This window comes from Dermacentor silvarum, chromosome 10, assembly GCF_013339745.2.
Source record: "Dermacentor silvarum isolate Dsil-2018 chromosome 10, BIME_Dsil_1.4, whole genome shotgun sequence".
Lineage (NCBI taxonomy): Eukaryota > Metazoa > Arthropoda > Arachnida > Ixodida > Ixodidae > Dermacentor > Dermacentor silvarum.
Genome location: NC_051163.1, coordinates 62925881 through 62942891, shown reverse-complemented (window position 1 = coordinate 62942891; position 17011 = coordinate 62925881). Strand labels below are relative to the sequence as shown.

At 51.0% G+C, this 17011-nt stretch overlaps 1 non-coding gene across 1 annotated transcript; it reads left to right on the top strand.

The window, feature by feature from the left end:
- Nucleotides 1-16054: 16054 nt before the first annotated feature.
- On the top strand, nucleotides 16055-16157 carry LOC119432049 (U6 spliceosomal RNA). The gene has a single exon (XR_005188122.1). It is a non-coding gene; the product is annotated as a U6 spliceosomal RNA (small nuclear RNA).
- Nucleotides 16158-17011: the final 854 nt, after the last annotated feature.

The following is a 17011-nucleotide window of genomic DNA, read 5'->3' as shown; positions in this document are numbered from 1 at the left end:
TTCGACGCGTCGCAGCATCAGTAGTACAAGTAGAACAGGGATGCGTCTCAGTATAGCAGCAAAGTCCCTGGCGTCCATTGCAGGAAGAAGCGCGCGAGGGACGCGCGCTTTCACAGGGAGTGAACGCACGGAGATCAAACGCGTGTTCGGCGCCGCGCTCCCTGAAGGGCTGTAGAATTAGGCGTCTCTTTCCTCCTTTACAATGACTATGACTTTCCTCCTCACCTGTGACTAAACATCGATCATCCGTAACAATATATATTGACGCGAGATAGGCTGGCACCTGCGGCCGCCGACCGCTGCAACGAGAACGACGAAGTGTGTTCTGAAGCGCGCGCTCTCCGAGTGTCAGCTTTTGTTGCAAAGAACACCGTTTTGCCAAGGTCTCGATTGCTATCTTCGTGACATTTTCTGGTGGAGGTGCAGGGTAAATGATACGATCGCCTGAGACGCAGCGTACTCCTGACTCGTCGCCAGTGCGTAGTCCGACAGAGCTCACCCCGGTACACGTCCGTACCAGCCGTCGTCTTCAGGGGCTCCAGCCACAGCACGGTCTGCTACCTGATCCTACCAGGACAATGCACCAACCGTCTACTGCTGCGCTTGCCGCGCCGACACAGGTCCTTTTGCATCAGCCGCAAACACCCAATGTGTTCCACGGAGGTGCTCTTGAAGACGTCGAAGACTGGCTCGACCACTTCGAAAGGGTAGCCGAATTCAACGATTGGTCCCAAGAGCGCAAGCTGCGTTATGTGTACTTCGCTCTCGGGGATTCCGCAAAGACGTGGTTCGAAAACCACGAGACGACACTGACATCGTGGGACGAATTTCGTCGGCAGTTAGTTGCCGCCTACACCAGCGCCGACAGAAAGGAGAGAGCGGAGTTGGCGATGCAGGCAAGGATTCAAGCCCCTAATGAGAGCGTCACGACATACATTGAAGATATGGCTCGGCTCTTCAGACGTGCAGACGCTTCAATGCCCGAAGACAAAAAAGTTCGACACCTAATGCGAGGCGTAAAGCAGGAAATCTTTGCCGGCCTTATCCGCAACCCACCGACTACGCTTGCGGCCTTTCTCGCTGAAGCCACTGCAATGGAAAGGGCACTACTACAGCGCGCCAGGCAGTACAATCGAAACGTGACTTCAATTTCGAGTGGCGTCCCTAACGTGAGACTGGGAAGCGACGTCAGCGACCTGAGAGAATTAATAAGAGCGGTCATAAGAGAAGAACTCCAAAAAATGCAGGCGGTCGAGCCCCCGGTCGCGCGACTTTCTGTGGCGGAGATGGTGCGAGACGAAATCAGGCAAGCCATCCAAGTTCCTGAACGCTTCGGGGCACCACAACCGCAGGAGCAAGTTAGGCTGACATATGCGGAAGCCGTACGACGTCCGTCGCTGTACAATACATCAAACGTCGTGCGCGCCACGGAACAGACAGAAGTCGGGTTCAGCCGTCGTAATGCGCCGTTTATCAACGAGTCCAGGCCAAGAAAGAGTGATGTCTGGCGCGCTCCTGACCACAGTCCGCTCTGTTTTCATTGCGGCGAAGCCGGCCATATCTACAGGACGTGTCCCTACCGACGCGTGGGTCTCCGTGGGTTCTCTCCGAATGCGCCGCGTCCACGACCTGGTGAGCGTCCGGTGGAAATCGAGAGCTTCCTGGCGAGTCGTCTCAATTTCTTCGAACAGCCAAGGCACGAGCCTCGCTCGTCGTCACCGGCTCCATCACGATACCGGTCGCCAAGTCCTGCCTTCCGTCGAGACGCCCCTAGGCGCCGTTCGCCCAGCCCTGCAAACCGGGAAAACTGAGTTCAGCGACCTCCGGAGGTGAGGCCGCTGACGCCGAATGTACCGAATATCCTCCATTACGGCGCAAGCGACGACAGCGACGACAACAGACCGACATTCAAACGCACTCAGGGGATCCAAGGCACGTCGTAACATCGGATATACCAGTCAGCATAGACGACGAAGAAGTCACAGCTTTAGTCGACACTGGCGCCGACACCTCTGTTATGAGCCGAGAACTTGCCGCTAAACTGAAAAAAGTTTACACGCAGTGGACTGGGTCGCAGGTCCGTACTGCCGGAGGACACCTCTTAAAGCCCGTGGGCAGGTGTACAGCACGAGTGAATATTCGCGGCTTTACGTACGTCGGAGATTTCGTTATCCTGCCGAGTTGTTCGCGAGAGTTGATCCTTGGGATGGACTTCCTGCAGGCTAATGGAGCCATCATTAATTTGCAAGAGTCGCGGGTAACGTTTTCGACAGCGCATGCCATAGCAAGCAACAAGTACGACAGTCATGACAACGCCTTGCGCATCGTCGACGACAACGTCACGTTACCGCCGAGGAGCAGCGTATTAACCCTTGTAACCTGCGACGCTTTCGACGACAGTGAGGGCATTGCTGAGGCAAATATTCCGCTGCTGCTCGAACGGTATATCTGCATAGCTCGAGGCCTTGTTCAGTTGCAGAGCAAGCGGTCACTCGTTCTTCTGACGAACTTCAGCAACGAGTTTCAGCACGTCCCTCAAGGCACGGCTGTCGCCTTCCTCAACCAAATTGCGGACTTCTCCGACGTCGGCACTTTAGAGGTGACTTCCCCAGACGTGTCAGATGCTACCACGCTTTTCAGCCGCATTCACATTAATGCCGGTTTGTCGGAACAACAGAAGCAACGCATATTAGGCCTCGTGAGCGAATTCTCTAGCTGCTTCTCTACAGAATCTAAAGTTCAGCGCACCTCCGTTTCGAAACACCGTATTTTCACAGAGGAATCGGCGCGCCCAGTTCGTCAGCATCCATATCGCGTGTCGCCAATGGAAAGAGAGGCGATTAAACGCCAGGTTAAAGAAATGCTGGACGATGACGTGATTCAGCCTTCGACAAGCCCGTGGGCTTCCCCCGTTGTTCTGGTAAAAAAGAAGGACAATACACTACGCTTCTGTGTCGACTACAGACGGCTTAACAAAGTCACCAAGCGCGATGTTTACCCTCTGCCAAGGATTGACGACGCCTTGGACCGTCTACGTCATGCCCAGTTCTTTACCTCGTTAGATCTTAAGTCAGGGTACTGGCAGATCGAAGTCGACGAGCGCGATCGCGAGAAAACTGCATTCGTGACACCTGACGGGCTATACGAATTTAAGGTCCTCCCATTCGGCCTGTGTTCCGCTCCCGCCACATTCCAGCGAATGATGGACACTGTACTCGCTGAACTGAAGTGGCAGACATGCCTCGTCTACCTGGACGACGTCGTTGTGTTTTCAAGCACGTTCGATGAACACCTGGCTCGGCTGAAGAGCATTCTTGATGCTATCCGCAAGGCAAACCTCACCATCAAGCCTGAAAAATGCCACTTTGGGTTTCAGGAACTCAAGTTTCTGGGACACGTGGTTAGCCCCCAGGGTGTTCGGCCAGACCCTGAGAAGTTGGCTGCCGTTGCTGAGTTCCCTCGTCCCACAGATAAGAAGGCTGTTCAGAGGTTTTTAGGACTCTGCGCCTACTACCGTCGTTTCGTTGAAAGTTTCTCCAAAATAGCTGAGCCTTTGACGAGATTAACACGCCACGATGTGCCTTTTCTGTGGACGGAAGAACAAGAACAGGCTTTCACAGAATTACGCGAACGACTGCAAAAAGCTCCGGTGCTCGCGAATTTTGACGATGACGCTGAAACTGAAATCCACACGGACGCCAGCAACATTGGTCTCGGAGCCGTTCTTGTTCAGTGGCAAGACGGTACGGAACGTGTAATCGCTTACGCGAGCCGTAGTCTCACAAAGGCAGAGGCTAACTACTCGACCACTGAAAAGGAGTGTTTGGCAGTCGTTTGGGCCATCAGTAAATTTCGACCCTACCTGTATGGCCGGCCATTTCGAGCGGTCAGCGACCACCATTCACTTTGTTGGCTTGCCAATCTCAGGCCGCCTCGCTCGTTGGAGTCTCCGCCTACAGGAGTATGACATAACTGTCGTCTACCGATCTGGACGAAAGCACAGCGACGCTGACTGCCTGTCACGTGCTCCGATTCCACTGACATCATCAGATTTGGAGCAAGATTTGCCGTTTCTTGGTGTCGTTGACACGGTGCGGATGGCTGACCTACAACGTGCGGACACAGACCTGCTTGCTCTTATCCAGTATCTTCAAGGAGCTGACGTTGTTATCCCACGACCGCTATCACGAGGACTGACATCGTACTGCCTGCGGAACAATGTCCTTTATAAGAAAAACTTTGAAAACAGTCAGGAAACGTTCCTTCTCGTCGTCCCTACGGCATTGCGCCAAGAAGTCTTGCAGGCATGTCACGACGACCCCTGTGCTGGACACTTAGGCTTCACCAGAACACTAGCACGCATACGCCAGCGATACTACTGGCCACGGCTATTTTCGTCTGTTCAGCACTATGTGAAAACCTGTCGTGACTGCCAGAGGCGTAAAGTACCACCCGTCAAGCCCGCCGGTCTCCTCCAACCTCTGGACCCACCTCCAGCGCCGTTCCAACAAGTGGGCATGGATCTCCTAGGTCCATTCCCTACGTCATCTTCGGAAAACAAATGGATAATTGTCGCCACCGACTACCTAACCCGTTACGCCGAGACCAAAGCTGTACCCCGGGCAACTGCTGCTGAAGTCGCCAAGTTTTTCGTCCTCAACATTGTACTGCGCCATGGTGCACCCGCTGTCCTCATTACTGATCGCGGTGCAGCATTTACAGCTGATTTAATACAAGAGGTGGTCACGTTGACGCACAGCAACCATCGGAAAACCACGGCTTATCACCCCCAAACTAACGGATTGACAGAGCGCCTTAACAGAACACTGGCCGATATGCTCTCGATGTATGTTGATGTAGAGCACAAGACATGGGACGAAATTTTGCCATACGTGACATTTGCCTATAATACAGCTGTGCAGGAGACCACCCAGATCACCCCATTTGAACTTGTCTATGGACGTCGCGTCACGACACCTTTAGACGCCATGCTTCCAGTAGACGACGGCACCACGGCAAGCGAGGGCGCTGATGACTTTATCCAGAAAGCAGAAGAAGCTCGCCAGCTTGCTCGGAACCGCATCCGTAGCCAGCAGAGTACCGACGCCCGCCGTTACAACCAGAGCCGACGGAATGTCCAGTACAACCCCGGTGACCACGTGTGGGTGTGGACACCTGTCCGTCACCGTGGGCTCTCGGAGAAATTGTTGCGACGATACTTCGGACCATACGAGGTTGTGTGCCGGCTTAGCGATGTGAATTACGAGATCCTGCCCCAAAGTGTTGATCCACGCTTGAGCCGACGACGTCCCCGCCCCGAAGTTGTACACGTAGTACGGATGAAGCCGTACTACACCCGCGAGTAAAGTGCACCTTTCAAACCCTTCGCCATCCTACGCAGTGTTGTGTGGTTATCCTCCGTTTTCTGTGACCACATTTGGCATTAGAGCTGTCTTGCCCCTTATGAACTTTATTCTACCCAGCCGACCGGGACGGTCGCTTTTGGAAAGGGAGAAATGACGCGAGATAGGCTGGCACCTGCGGCCGCCGACCGCTGCAACGAGAACGACGAAGTGTGTTCTGAAGCGCGCGCTCTCCGAGTGTCAGCTTTTGTTGCAAAGAACACCGTTTTGCCAAGGTCTCGATTGCTATCTTCGTGACAATATTGTTACGGATGATCGATGTTTAGTCACAGGTGAAGACTAGGATGGATGAGAGGTCGCCACGATGTCGCCACCGAAATGTAGCCGTGGCTGCTGCTGAGTTCTTCGTTCTCCTCCTCTTCTATCTCCTCTTGTCCACGTTACAATCCCCTTTTCGCAGACGAAGCCCACTGGGAGAGTCACTGTTCTTCGGCGGGGTAGTAGCGCTTAAGGCGTGCAACATGAGCCAGCTGGGTTTTCTTGGAACGCCTATCTGTAGCCAAAACCCGTGCAACCACGTAAGTAAGGTCGCTCAAGCGATCTAAAACAACGGACGGGCCCTCATAATGTGACAAGAACTTGCTGTACAAGCCACGCTTGCGTTGTGGGGTCCATAGCAGCACTTGGTCACCTTTTTCAAAATAAATGGCTTGATGGGCCCTATCGTACCGATCCTTCGAGCGGTTTTGTGATGCCAATGTGCGGACGCGGGCTATTCGGCGGGCTTCCTCAGCGAGGCAAAGTGTCTTGGCGACGGAATCCTCAGCGTCCAGAGAAAACGGCACAATCGTGTCGAGGAAGCTCCGCGGCGATCGAGCATAAAGCAGATAGAAAGGGCTGTAATTCCTTGTCTCATGCTTCGCAGTGTTGTAGGCGTATGTTATGAATGGCAACACATCATCCCAGTTCTTGTGGTTAGAGGACACATACATGGATATCATGTTCGTCAAAGTTCAATTCGTGCGTTCGACAAGACCGTTGGTTTGCGGACGGTACGGCGTCAAGTTACGAAATTGTGTTCCACATAGCCGAAGCAGCTCTTCAACAGCGTCGGCCACGAATTGAGACCGCGATCACTTATGATCACGCGAGGTGGGCCATGGCGTAGGACGACATAATGCAACAAGAAAGCAGCGACGCAAACAGCGGTAGATGACGGCACTGCGGCGGTCTCTGTGTAGCGTGTAAGGTGGTCTACACAAACGATGATCCATCGATTGTTATTCGATGACCGTGGGAATGGGCCCAGGAGGTCCCCGCCAACTTGCTCAAAAGGTGTGTGAGGGGGAATCAACGGCTGCAGAAGGCCTGGTGGGGCGGTTGAAGGTCGTTTCCGCCGTTGGCATTGGTCACAACTAGCCACATATTGCTTTGTTGTTTGACGCATGTGAGGCCAGTAAAATCGCTCTTGCACACGCTGTAGCGTACGGGCGAATCCAAGATGACCTGATGTTGGATCATCATGCATGGCATGTAGCACAGCACTACGGAGACTCTCCGGGACTACAAGAAAGCGGGCGCCACTTTCAGAGTGGTTGGTTTTATATAACAAGCTGTCAGGTATGGAAAAACCACCACTGGCTTTCGGATTCAAGGCCATCACAAAAAGAGGTTCCAGATTGACGTCGTTGCGTTGATCCTCCTGGAAGACAGTCGCGTCCGGAAATTCAGGTGCAATAGCGGCCAGACAGTCATCGAAAGTGTCTTCTTCAGAATTTGCCGTTGGCAGTGGTAAGCGGGAAAGACAGTCGGCGTCAGCATGCCGGCGGCCGCTTCAGTATTTCACGACAAAGTCGTACTCTTGTAGTCTCAAGGCCCACCGTGCTAGACGACCAAACGGATCCCGAAGGCTGACCAGCCAGCATAATGAATGGTGATCAGTGACTATGCTGAATGGACGACCATAGATGTAACAGCGAAACTTCTGAACAGCAAAAACAGCTGCAAGGCATTCCTGCTCAGTGTCTGTGTAGTTTCGCTCAGCATTGCTTAAGCAACGACTGGCATAGGCAACAACGTGTTCGGCGTCGTTTCGCCGTTGAACAAGTACCGCTCCAATGCCTATTCCGCTGGCGTCAGTAAGAACTTCGGTAGGGGAACACGGATCAAAATGACGCAGGATGGGGTCTGACGTAAGTAAGAATTTAAGTTGACGGAACGATGACTCACATTCGGGTGTCCAGTCGAACGATACATCCTTTTGCAACAGACGCGTCAACGGGTGCACAACGTCGGCGAATTTTGGGACAAAACGTCGGAAATAAGAACAAAGTCCCAGGAAACTGCGCAGTTCCCGCGCTGACTGCGGAGGCTGGAAGGCACTGACTGCTTCAATCTTGCGGGGGTCAGGTCTGACTCCATCTTTGTCGACTAGATGACCGAGAACCAATGTCTGTCGCTCCCCAAACCTACACTTTCCAGAGTTAAGAATCAAATCTGCTTTCTCCATGCATTTCAGAACCAGGCTAAGGCGCTCGTTATGCTCCTCAAAAGTGCGGCCGAAAATAACATCATCCAGGTAGCAAAGACATATTTCCCACTTTAGACCGCGGAGAATTGTGTCTATGAATCTCTCGAACGTTGCGGGCGCATTGCAGAGCCCGAATGGCATAACGTTAAATTCGAATAAACCGTCCGGCGTAACAAAGGCGGTCTTCTCTTTGTCGACGGGATCCACAGGTATCAGCCAATAGCCTGAACGCAGATCGAGAGACGAAAAGTAGGAGGCAGAATGTAGGCAGTCTATTTTGGTAATTGCATTTAGTCGCCTATAATCAACACAAAATCTCCACGAGCCATCTTTTTTCTTTACCAGGATGACAGGTGCGGCCCACGGGCTTGATGATTCTTGAATCACATTTTTCCTCAGCATCTCTTGTACCTGGTCCGCAATACTCTTGCGCTCTGATGAGACACTCGGTAGGGCTTTTGCCGAAGAGGATGTGCCGATCCTGTGTCAATGCGATGACGAGCACGCGAGGATGGGATAGTTGTACGGTGCTCATCTTGAGAGAAGTCGAACACGGAAGCATACTGGGTTAGAAGTTGTACTAAGGTGTCCCGTTCACGTGAAGACAAAGACTTGCTGACCATGGGTAGAATTTTCTGCTCGTAAGGGCAAGTGGCTCGTCCTTCAGTAGAATCCTCGTCCCTGACGACCATCGATGAATAGCACGTGACGTCGTCGAAGACAGCAATCTTCATGTGTTCGGGAACACGCACAGGGACGGCAGAACAATTTAACGTCCACAAAAACGTGCTACCATTGTTCACAGATACAATACTATTGGGTACCAGTAGGTTCTTCTTCCCACAAGAGTCGCCAAAGGGTTGTATCACGGCGTCAAATGAAGCGTCTGTACAAGATGCGATGACGGATACCGGCGCTAAAGACCACGGAGGCAGCGTCACTCCCTCAGCAACGGCAAACGTTTTTTGTCCAGCGGGTTGTTGATTCACGAGGTCTGATAATGACGGATCCTGACAAGCATCGACCCCAGGTTTTCCGCTATTTATCGAAAACTCGCCGGCACCACAATTGACTGAAGCCCCGCAGGTTTGCAGAAAGTCTATCCCTAATATAACGCCGTGCGTGCAGCGTGCCAAAATCACAAACTCGGTTAAATAACACTTGTCCGCCAATAACACATTCACAGCACAAACACCAAGGGGACGCAATATTTCACCGCCTACTCCGCGGTATTTAGCATGCGTGTCGAGGGAAAACATCACTTTGCGTCGAAGCCGGTTTTTGAAAGAAAGGCTCATAACAGATCTCATAGCCCCGGTGTCCACCAATGCCATTGTACATATACCATCAATTGTCACTTCCACTTTGTTTCTCAGCATTGTAACCGGTGGAGGTATCAGTGTCGTGTCGAGTCTGGCGACCTCACCTCCATCGGCCGCGCAGTCTAGTTTCCCGACGGCGGTGGTGAGAATGAACGTCGCCTCGGTGAAGGAGAGCGACGTTGACGTGAAGAAGGTGGAGTGAGACTGCGGTCTGAAACGGGCGAGTCGCTGCGGTGATTCCGTCGAGGACTGTTGATGGGGAAGGTCGTCGACGAAGTAAAGGAGCGTGGAGGCCAGGAATTGTCGGCGTTAGGACGTTCAGTGCCATATGACGTTGGCTGCGACTCGTACCACCTCGGTGGCCAACGACGCTGACGACAGAATCGAGAGATGTGTCCTGTGACACCGCAGGTATAACACACGGGAGGCTCGCGGCTAACGTTCGGGTAGGATGGGTATGTCCGGGGCTCCGAGTAGGCCGTTGCTGAGCAACGGGCATATCCCCCAGCATGCCCGTTGCCGGTTTCTCGGTGGTAGTTCGGTTGCGTTCTCATTGGCCTTCTCGAGCGGTACTCCTCGACAGTCGTTGCAGCGATGAAAAGGGGAGCTGGTGGAGTATTGTACAGATGTTGACTATCACGGACCTCATTGTTCAATTCCGTGCAACGACGTAGCTCCTCTCTAACAATCTGTCTAATGGTCGTCGCGAGATCGACTGATGGGATGTCGTCTTCAATGCTTGCAACAGTTGTGACGTTTGCTAGCCGGCCAAACTTCGGGATTATGTGGCGCAGTTTGAGAGCCTCAAAGGTACGGCAATGACGTATTACGTCGGTGACTGAGCCAAGATTCTCTTTACCAATGAGGAAGTTGTAAACGTTCTCCGCAATTCCCTTCAACAAATGGCCAACTTTGTCCTCCTCTGACATACTAGGATTGGCCGTCTTGCATAGCTTGAGCACGTTTTCGATGTAGGTCGTGCACGTCTCGCCCGGAACTTGAGCTGTTTGAAGGAGCGTTTGCTCGGCCTGCTTCTTCTTTGCGATTGAATCACCGAAACGCTCCTTGATTTCGGACGTGAAACGATCCCACGTTGTCAGAGTTTCCTCGTGATTATCGAACCACAGGAGCGCCGTGTCCATCAGAAAGAAGACTACGTTGGAGAGTCGCGTTACGCTGTCCCAACGATAGTGCTTGCTCACCCGTTCGTAGTGGTTAAGCCATTCTTCGACGTCCTCGCCAGGCTTCCCTCCGAATGTGCGAGGCTCCACCAGATGTTGGCGCTGCCACGGACTAGCCATCGTTTGGGTCGAAGATGCCGCTGGTTCCGTGCGAGTGTTGGCTTCGGTGTGGGACATCTGAGACACCGGAAGTAATGCGGGCAATCCAGCGATTCGGCGGCTTCGACGCAGATCAGGAGGTTGGACAACCGTGTTCGCCGTGTTGCGTAGTGGTCGGGGGTACCCAGCACCTTCCACCAAAACTGTTACGGATGATCGATGTTTATTCACAGGTGAAGACTAGGATGGATGAGAGGTCGCCACGATGTCGCCACCGAAATGTAGCCGTGGCCACGGCTGCTGCTGAGTTCTTCGTTCTCCTCCTCTTCTATCTCCTCTTGTCCACGTTACAATATATATATATATATATATATATATATATATATATATATAGCAAACGCGACTTCTTCCGTTGCGCGAAAGGCCGTGGGGGGATGGGTGCGATGGATGGGAGGCGACGTATAGCTGCTGCACCAAATGCCTATTTATATAAACGAGGCGAAAAGGTGGTAAAGACTTCCGACGCTGCTCGACGAGTGTCCCGTTATGACCTCGCCGAAAACCTTCGAGCCGCCCCCAGAGGCACCGGCAACAGTCACCAACGCCGCGCGCGTTCGGTGCGAACGCGGGCAAAACGCCGACGGCGTCGACAACAGTGTAGCGCGTTGCTGGTGCTGCTGCATGTCCAAGTTTATACAGCTGATAAAACTACTATCCTTACTCGATCCGTATAGCTCTCTACTAATTTGCTATCACAATTGATGCTTCGCCTTTCGGGTGAAACTGCGACAATTTTTTTGTACTTTCCAGGATGAAACAGAATTATTACTCTTATGAAACTTCAGTTTTTTTTAAACTTTCTTTATATTATTTGCACGAAGCTCTGGCAGCACAATTATGTTTCAAGATGTCTCATTCTGCAATACAAACATTACCGCACGCAAACCTCGAAAAAATAAATCAACGAATGAATATATATAGTGTCATATGTCTGAATAGAGGGATTCAGTCAATCAATACAACCCAAGGCACCTGAGAATAGAGAACAATGATTGAGTTGTTTTCATAAAAACCGTACTGACATATTACTTGCACGCATGATTTTCCATTTACTATCATCGTTGGGGGCGAGGGTGGGGGGCAGAATGAGTTGTTCAGGTCTGTGTTTACACTTGTGTTTCTTCAATGCCATATTTCTTCAAAATTAGAGGAAACATCGCCGCATGCTAAGTTCGAGAAGTTATGCTTATACACTCGATGTAATTTTACAACGCCACAGAACCAGAGTCGGACTTGGGAACTGCTGTAACAAAATTACTTTGGATTGCGTTCTACCGTAGGTAGTGTTTGACGACTCCAACCACGTTGCCCTCATTTTTTTCCCTAATCCTGAACATGCATGTCGAAAAATGATTAAATGGCGTCCGAAAATTCAATGAAAATATTCATTGATAACATTTGCTTCAGCAACAGTGCACAAGTGTGCAATGGCGCTCATTCCAATTCGAAAAGAGCTTGTAGGACATTTGCATTTCACTCTTGTTATTCAGCCTCTAGAAAAAAAAAAAAAAAGACGCAGGCGCGCAGTTGTTGTCATATGTCATCCTTACGCTGTCATGCCGTGCACCAAATCATGTTGACGATAATTTGTGTCGCTATGCGTCAAGCACCGTTATCGACGCCAGCTGCATGTGTACTGCGGAATTATCGCTGCTCGGTCATTGTTAGTTTAAATGGTAATCGTATATATTCAGTGGTTTGTGTAACCATTCTTGTTTAGTATTTTAATTAGTCTTCTGTCACAGCAGTAATAAACGGGAAAGCGTATTATTAACTGTTCATCGTTTTCGATATAGACGCTTTCGAGGACAAACAGTGTATACGCGCGTAGCGACTTTTAGCTCGGTGCCGTGCTCTCTTGCGTCAAACGACGCCCTTCTTCGTTTCGCCACCTCTTTCCGAACAGCGGTGTGGAATTGGAAGAACAGAATGTCACTTTCTCTCGGTACGGAGTTTGTCTTCAAGACATTAGAATAAAAGGCATACGCAGCATCCGAAGTTCTTGATTACAGGCTTTTGCGCATTAAGCTTGTCCTAGATTTTGGCGATAGCTGAAGAAAAAAATTATAACGCACGCTTAGGAAACCTAGGCGGGATGTGTAAGATGGCAAGTACATAGAGCTGATCTTAGCTCTGGCTTCAATTGAAGGAACAGTGTCCGTCTGGTATTCTTGTTATTTTGCCTTTTGCGGCCCGAGCAAGGCGCGACCGTAAAACGCGGAGGACCCGCGAATAAAATGAAATTCTTAGACGGATGCGCTTTGTCCGCAACGCAGACCCTCTCACGTTTTCCATGCAAGACTAACTTGACTCGTTGAAGGCTAGATACGAAACCTTGCTCCGACAGTCGTCCTGAGCTGCCAGTATCGCTACCAGTGTTGCGGAGTTACCAATCCGGAATCATTTCATATTTTCGTCACCCCGGAATGGAATAGAATTACGTCTTTTACCGAAAATGGAACGCTTTTTCGTCTACGTACTGTTTTTTGTCAAAATATGCCGAAGAACCAACCGACCCACGTTCAAACATTAGTAGATGAGAGCCTAGAATTTAACAATAAAGCAGTATTTTTAAAACAGCTGGGCTGATTACAAGCATGGTACATTTATAAGCAACGCGCCTACTACAATTCTGTCCTTATAGACTAAGTTGCTCCGAAGTTTGTCTCCATTCTTCACGTAACAGCGGCTCGATGCCCTTGGTATCCTTCGTGCGGAACGATATACGGCGGCGGCATACTCTGCCCCTTTACGCCTTGTTATATGTTTTTACCTCGGCGGGGCCTTCGTCCCGGGCGCCTGCTGTCTCCCCCCCCCCCCCCCCCCCCCCCCCTTCACTTTGTTTTTGCTTCTGTCGGCGTCGGTAACTCGGACGCATATTCGAAAAAGCGCTTCCATAAATTGTGCTGCGTATTGACGATGGCGGGATGCTTGTGCTCACTGGAAGCTTTCGCATGCCAGCTTGCGCGCCGTCTCACCTCGCACTCCCCCCCGACCGTCTTGCAATACTGGCCCCCCTGTCTACAAACACGGAAGCCTTTCTCCGAAACTCTGTTGACGAAGGTCTGCAGGTCAGCACAGCACACAGTCGTACACGACGAACTGTTCGCCCTCTCCTTCCATACAGAGAGAAAGAGAGAATAAACTTTTGCAACCATGGTTTCGAGAAGCCAGCCGAAGCAGGAGCGCCCGCGTAGCTGCGGCCACGGCGGTGCCTCCTCGAGCCCCGACGATTCGCCCGAAGAAAATCCACGTTCGCTCTGTTCTAGGGAGCTGTGTTCTAGGGTGCTCTGTTCTAGGGTGGGGGGAGGTCCGGGTGGTGCTGCCGCCGCGCTGGCACCTGTTGACGGCTAGAGAAGCCCCATGGTTCATGTAGTATAGCTCCCTCATACCGTCAATGCTAGACAATGCTTCGAAGAATCTCCCCCCCCCCCCCCCCCCTCGTCCTGAGTGCAGACGAGCAGCTGTGCGGCCCAGTGTTCCGTATTTGATGCAAAGGTACGACAAGGGGATCGAGTGGTGCACTGTTCCCAACTAGTACCAGCAGATCTGGAGGGCTCTGTTACCCATCTACCAAATCTTAGTTTTCTCCATATTCACGACCGCTCCAGACGCGTGACAAAACTGCTTAGTGAATATAAGGAACTCTTGAACACTACTTTTGTCCGCATCAAAATACGCTATGTCGTCATTTTAGCATTAACACATTTAAGCTTAAACAATATGAAACCATCACAAGCCGTTGAAACACACTGACCATGCAAATACTATAGGCAGCGCGAGAACTGCCCCTATGGGAATTAGTAGCGTGGTTGTACTGGACCAGATGTGTCATCAAGCTACTATCGCCCGACCTTGGCAACGTGTTTTGCGCATTTTTGCAGTTCTTAACGCGTCTGATGACATCAGCTTTATGGTGCGTTCATCAGTAAGTCGATAAAACTATCAAGATGACTTTCTTACGTTGAGGAATCACAGGAATGGAATTGAACTGCCCCGCCATTCCCGGAGTGGGAATGGGCAAAATTTTTTCCTACCGAGGAATTGAAAGGAGCGGAATTGCGGCAAGTTCGAATTCCCTGGAATGGAATTGGTATGGAAGGGGGGCGCCCATTCCGCAACACTGATCGCTATTATTTCAGAACAAATATTCTTTGTTATGCTAAAAAATATTTACACTTGTCTTCGCCAGGCTTCTTACGCTTCAATAGTCTGAAGGAGTCTTATTTAGACTTCATTAACTTCATCGCAATTACTCCTATTGTTCATGTAGTAACCTTAATTAATCCTAATATCTCTTCATTACTACGATATCTAGTCGTAAATCTCACTAGTCATAAGGCAGAAATTCTTAGACGCAACGCAGACCCTCTCGCGTTTCCAATGCAAGACTACCTTGTTGAAGGTTAGATACGAAACCTTGCTCCGACAGTCGTCCAGAGCTGCCAGTATCGCTACCACCCAGGGTAAACCTTCATCCGATCCAGCTGTGCACCGGTACATACGAGCAGGCTCGGTGGAGGAAAAAGGCCCAACTAGAACTCCACACGTCACGCTCCCGGATGGTACTCATAACGACCGTTCGTCCGACATAAATACTGTCTTTACCCATGCACGTAGCCGAGGTGATTTTTTGACACTCACGCTTCGCTTTTAAGAGTGGAGCGCGATAGCAAGATACGCGTTAGATTAGCCACCCCACATTGGGGGAGGAGGATAACAGACGAGCAAGAGAGAAACCGAACAACAAAAACACTGCGGGATTGCTATGTGTAGCCAGAATCAGAAGGCAGACAATGTAAAGGGGCGGCACTGGTTTAATCGGAAGCCAGCCGTACGCACACTATGGGACCATTTGGACAACAAAAGGAGCACTTGTTAGTTCAGCACTTGTACTGCATCCTCTTTTTTCTCTGCGCTGCCATCCACTTTCCGCTAATAAATTCGCACCAACTCGCGTAAGTTTTCATCCTGTTACAGATGTAACATCGAGCAATGGAAAAACTCGGAAAAGATGGCGTGCAGTAAACTATCACATAATCACGAGAACACGTGCTTCATGCTTGAGACGTGACTACACTGGGCGTGACGCCAGGGCATTTGTTATCGAATGCCCACTGTTGCCATTGCCGTTTCAAATAACGCGCTAGCGGTTTTTACTTCTTGTTCTGGCACCACGCTTTGAATTTACGCGGCATGTGTGTTAACTGATGCAATGCACACTAGATGGCGGCACAAGCAGAGACGCCGTAGTGGAACGCAGTCGCGGTTCGCTCTTTACAGATGTAAATCATATCGTATGATAATCGTATTCCTTAAAGTAAATGGTCGTTAGCATAACAGGTCATTGCTAAGATCCCTACTACCTGTAAAGCAATACACCATGTGTGAATTCTTAACCGTTGTGGCCTCAAATCTTAGGATATTACAGAACTCTCACCGATACTTTGGTACGGCCGAATTCATGGCTATATATAGTTGAACGAAGGATAGGTTTGCGTACTTCCAAAGTACATATACTAAAATTGGAACGATACAGAGAAGATTAGCATGGCCCCTGCGCAAGGATGACACGCAAAATCGTGAAGCGTTCCACATTTTTTCGTGCTTTCCAGCATCAAACGAAATTGTTACTGTTGAATTTTTTTCTTTTATTGCGATAGCAATTATATGGACACTTCAACCGGATTTCTGCCGTCGGCGTCATCGTCGCCGTCGCCGTCGCCGTGAGGTTCCGTATAGATAAAATCTTCACCGCGCGCCGTATGCCCCAGAGGCAGCGTGCGGGGACGCGCGCTATCACGGAGAGCGAACGCACTCAATCTCCCACGTGCAAGCAAGGAAGCGGAAAGCCAGCGCCGGAGGGAGCACGTGGGGGGGGGGGGGGCACTTCTCTGCCAACAACCGCGCTCGTCGCTCGTCCGCACAGTCTCTTATCCCTCCCACGCGCAAGCAAGGAAGCGGCAAGGAAGCGCAAGCAAGGAAGCGCACTTCTACGCTGCCAACAACCGCGCTCGTCGTTCGTTCGACCGCACGGTCTCTTATCTCCACACGGCTCTGACCTTTATGCGCCGTCCATTCGCCGCTCAGTTTCCGTTGAAGCGATCGACCGCACGTACCTTCGCCCGCTGCTGCGGCGTATATATGCGCTTGCTGCCAGCGTTTTCACAGTCGTTGTCTGCAGTCATTCAGTGTGATCTATTCATGTTTGTTTGTGCGCGCTCACACCACGCTTGTTCAATCAGTTAGTAATAGTCGGGCAACATTTTCCAACGCACGCTACACATGCAATGCTGCCCGGGTCGGCAGGGCAGCGCTACAGGTGTGTCCCTTCGCACGCGCTGCCCACGGGAAGCGCTTCTCATCAACACCACCGTTTCACACGTGCCTTCTCGTGGTCATCGAGTCTCTCTTCATGTCGGTCTACTTGCGCCGCAGCACACCTGCTTACTTAAT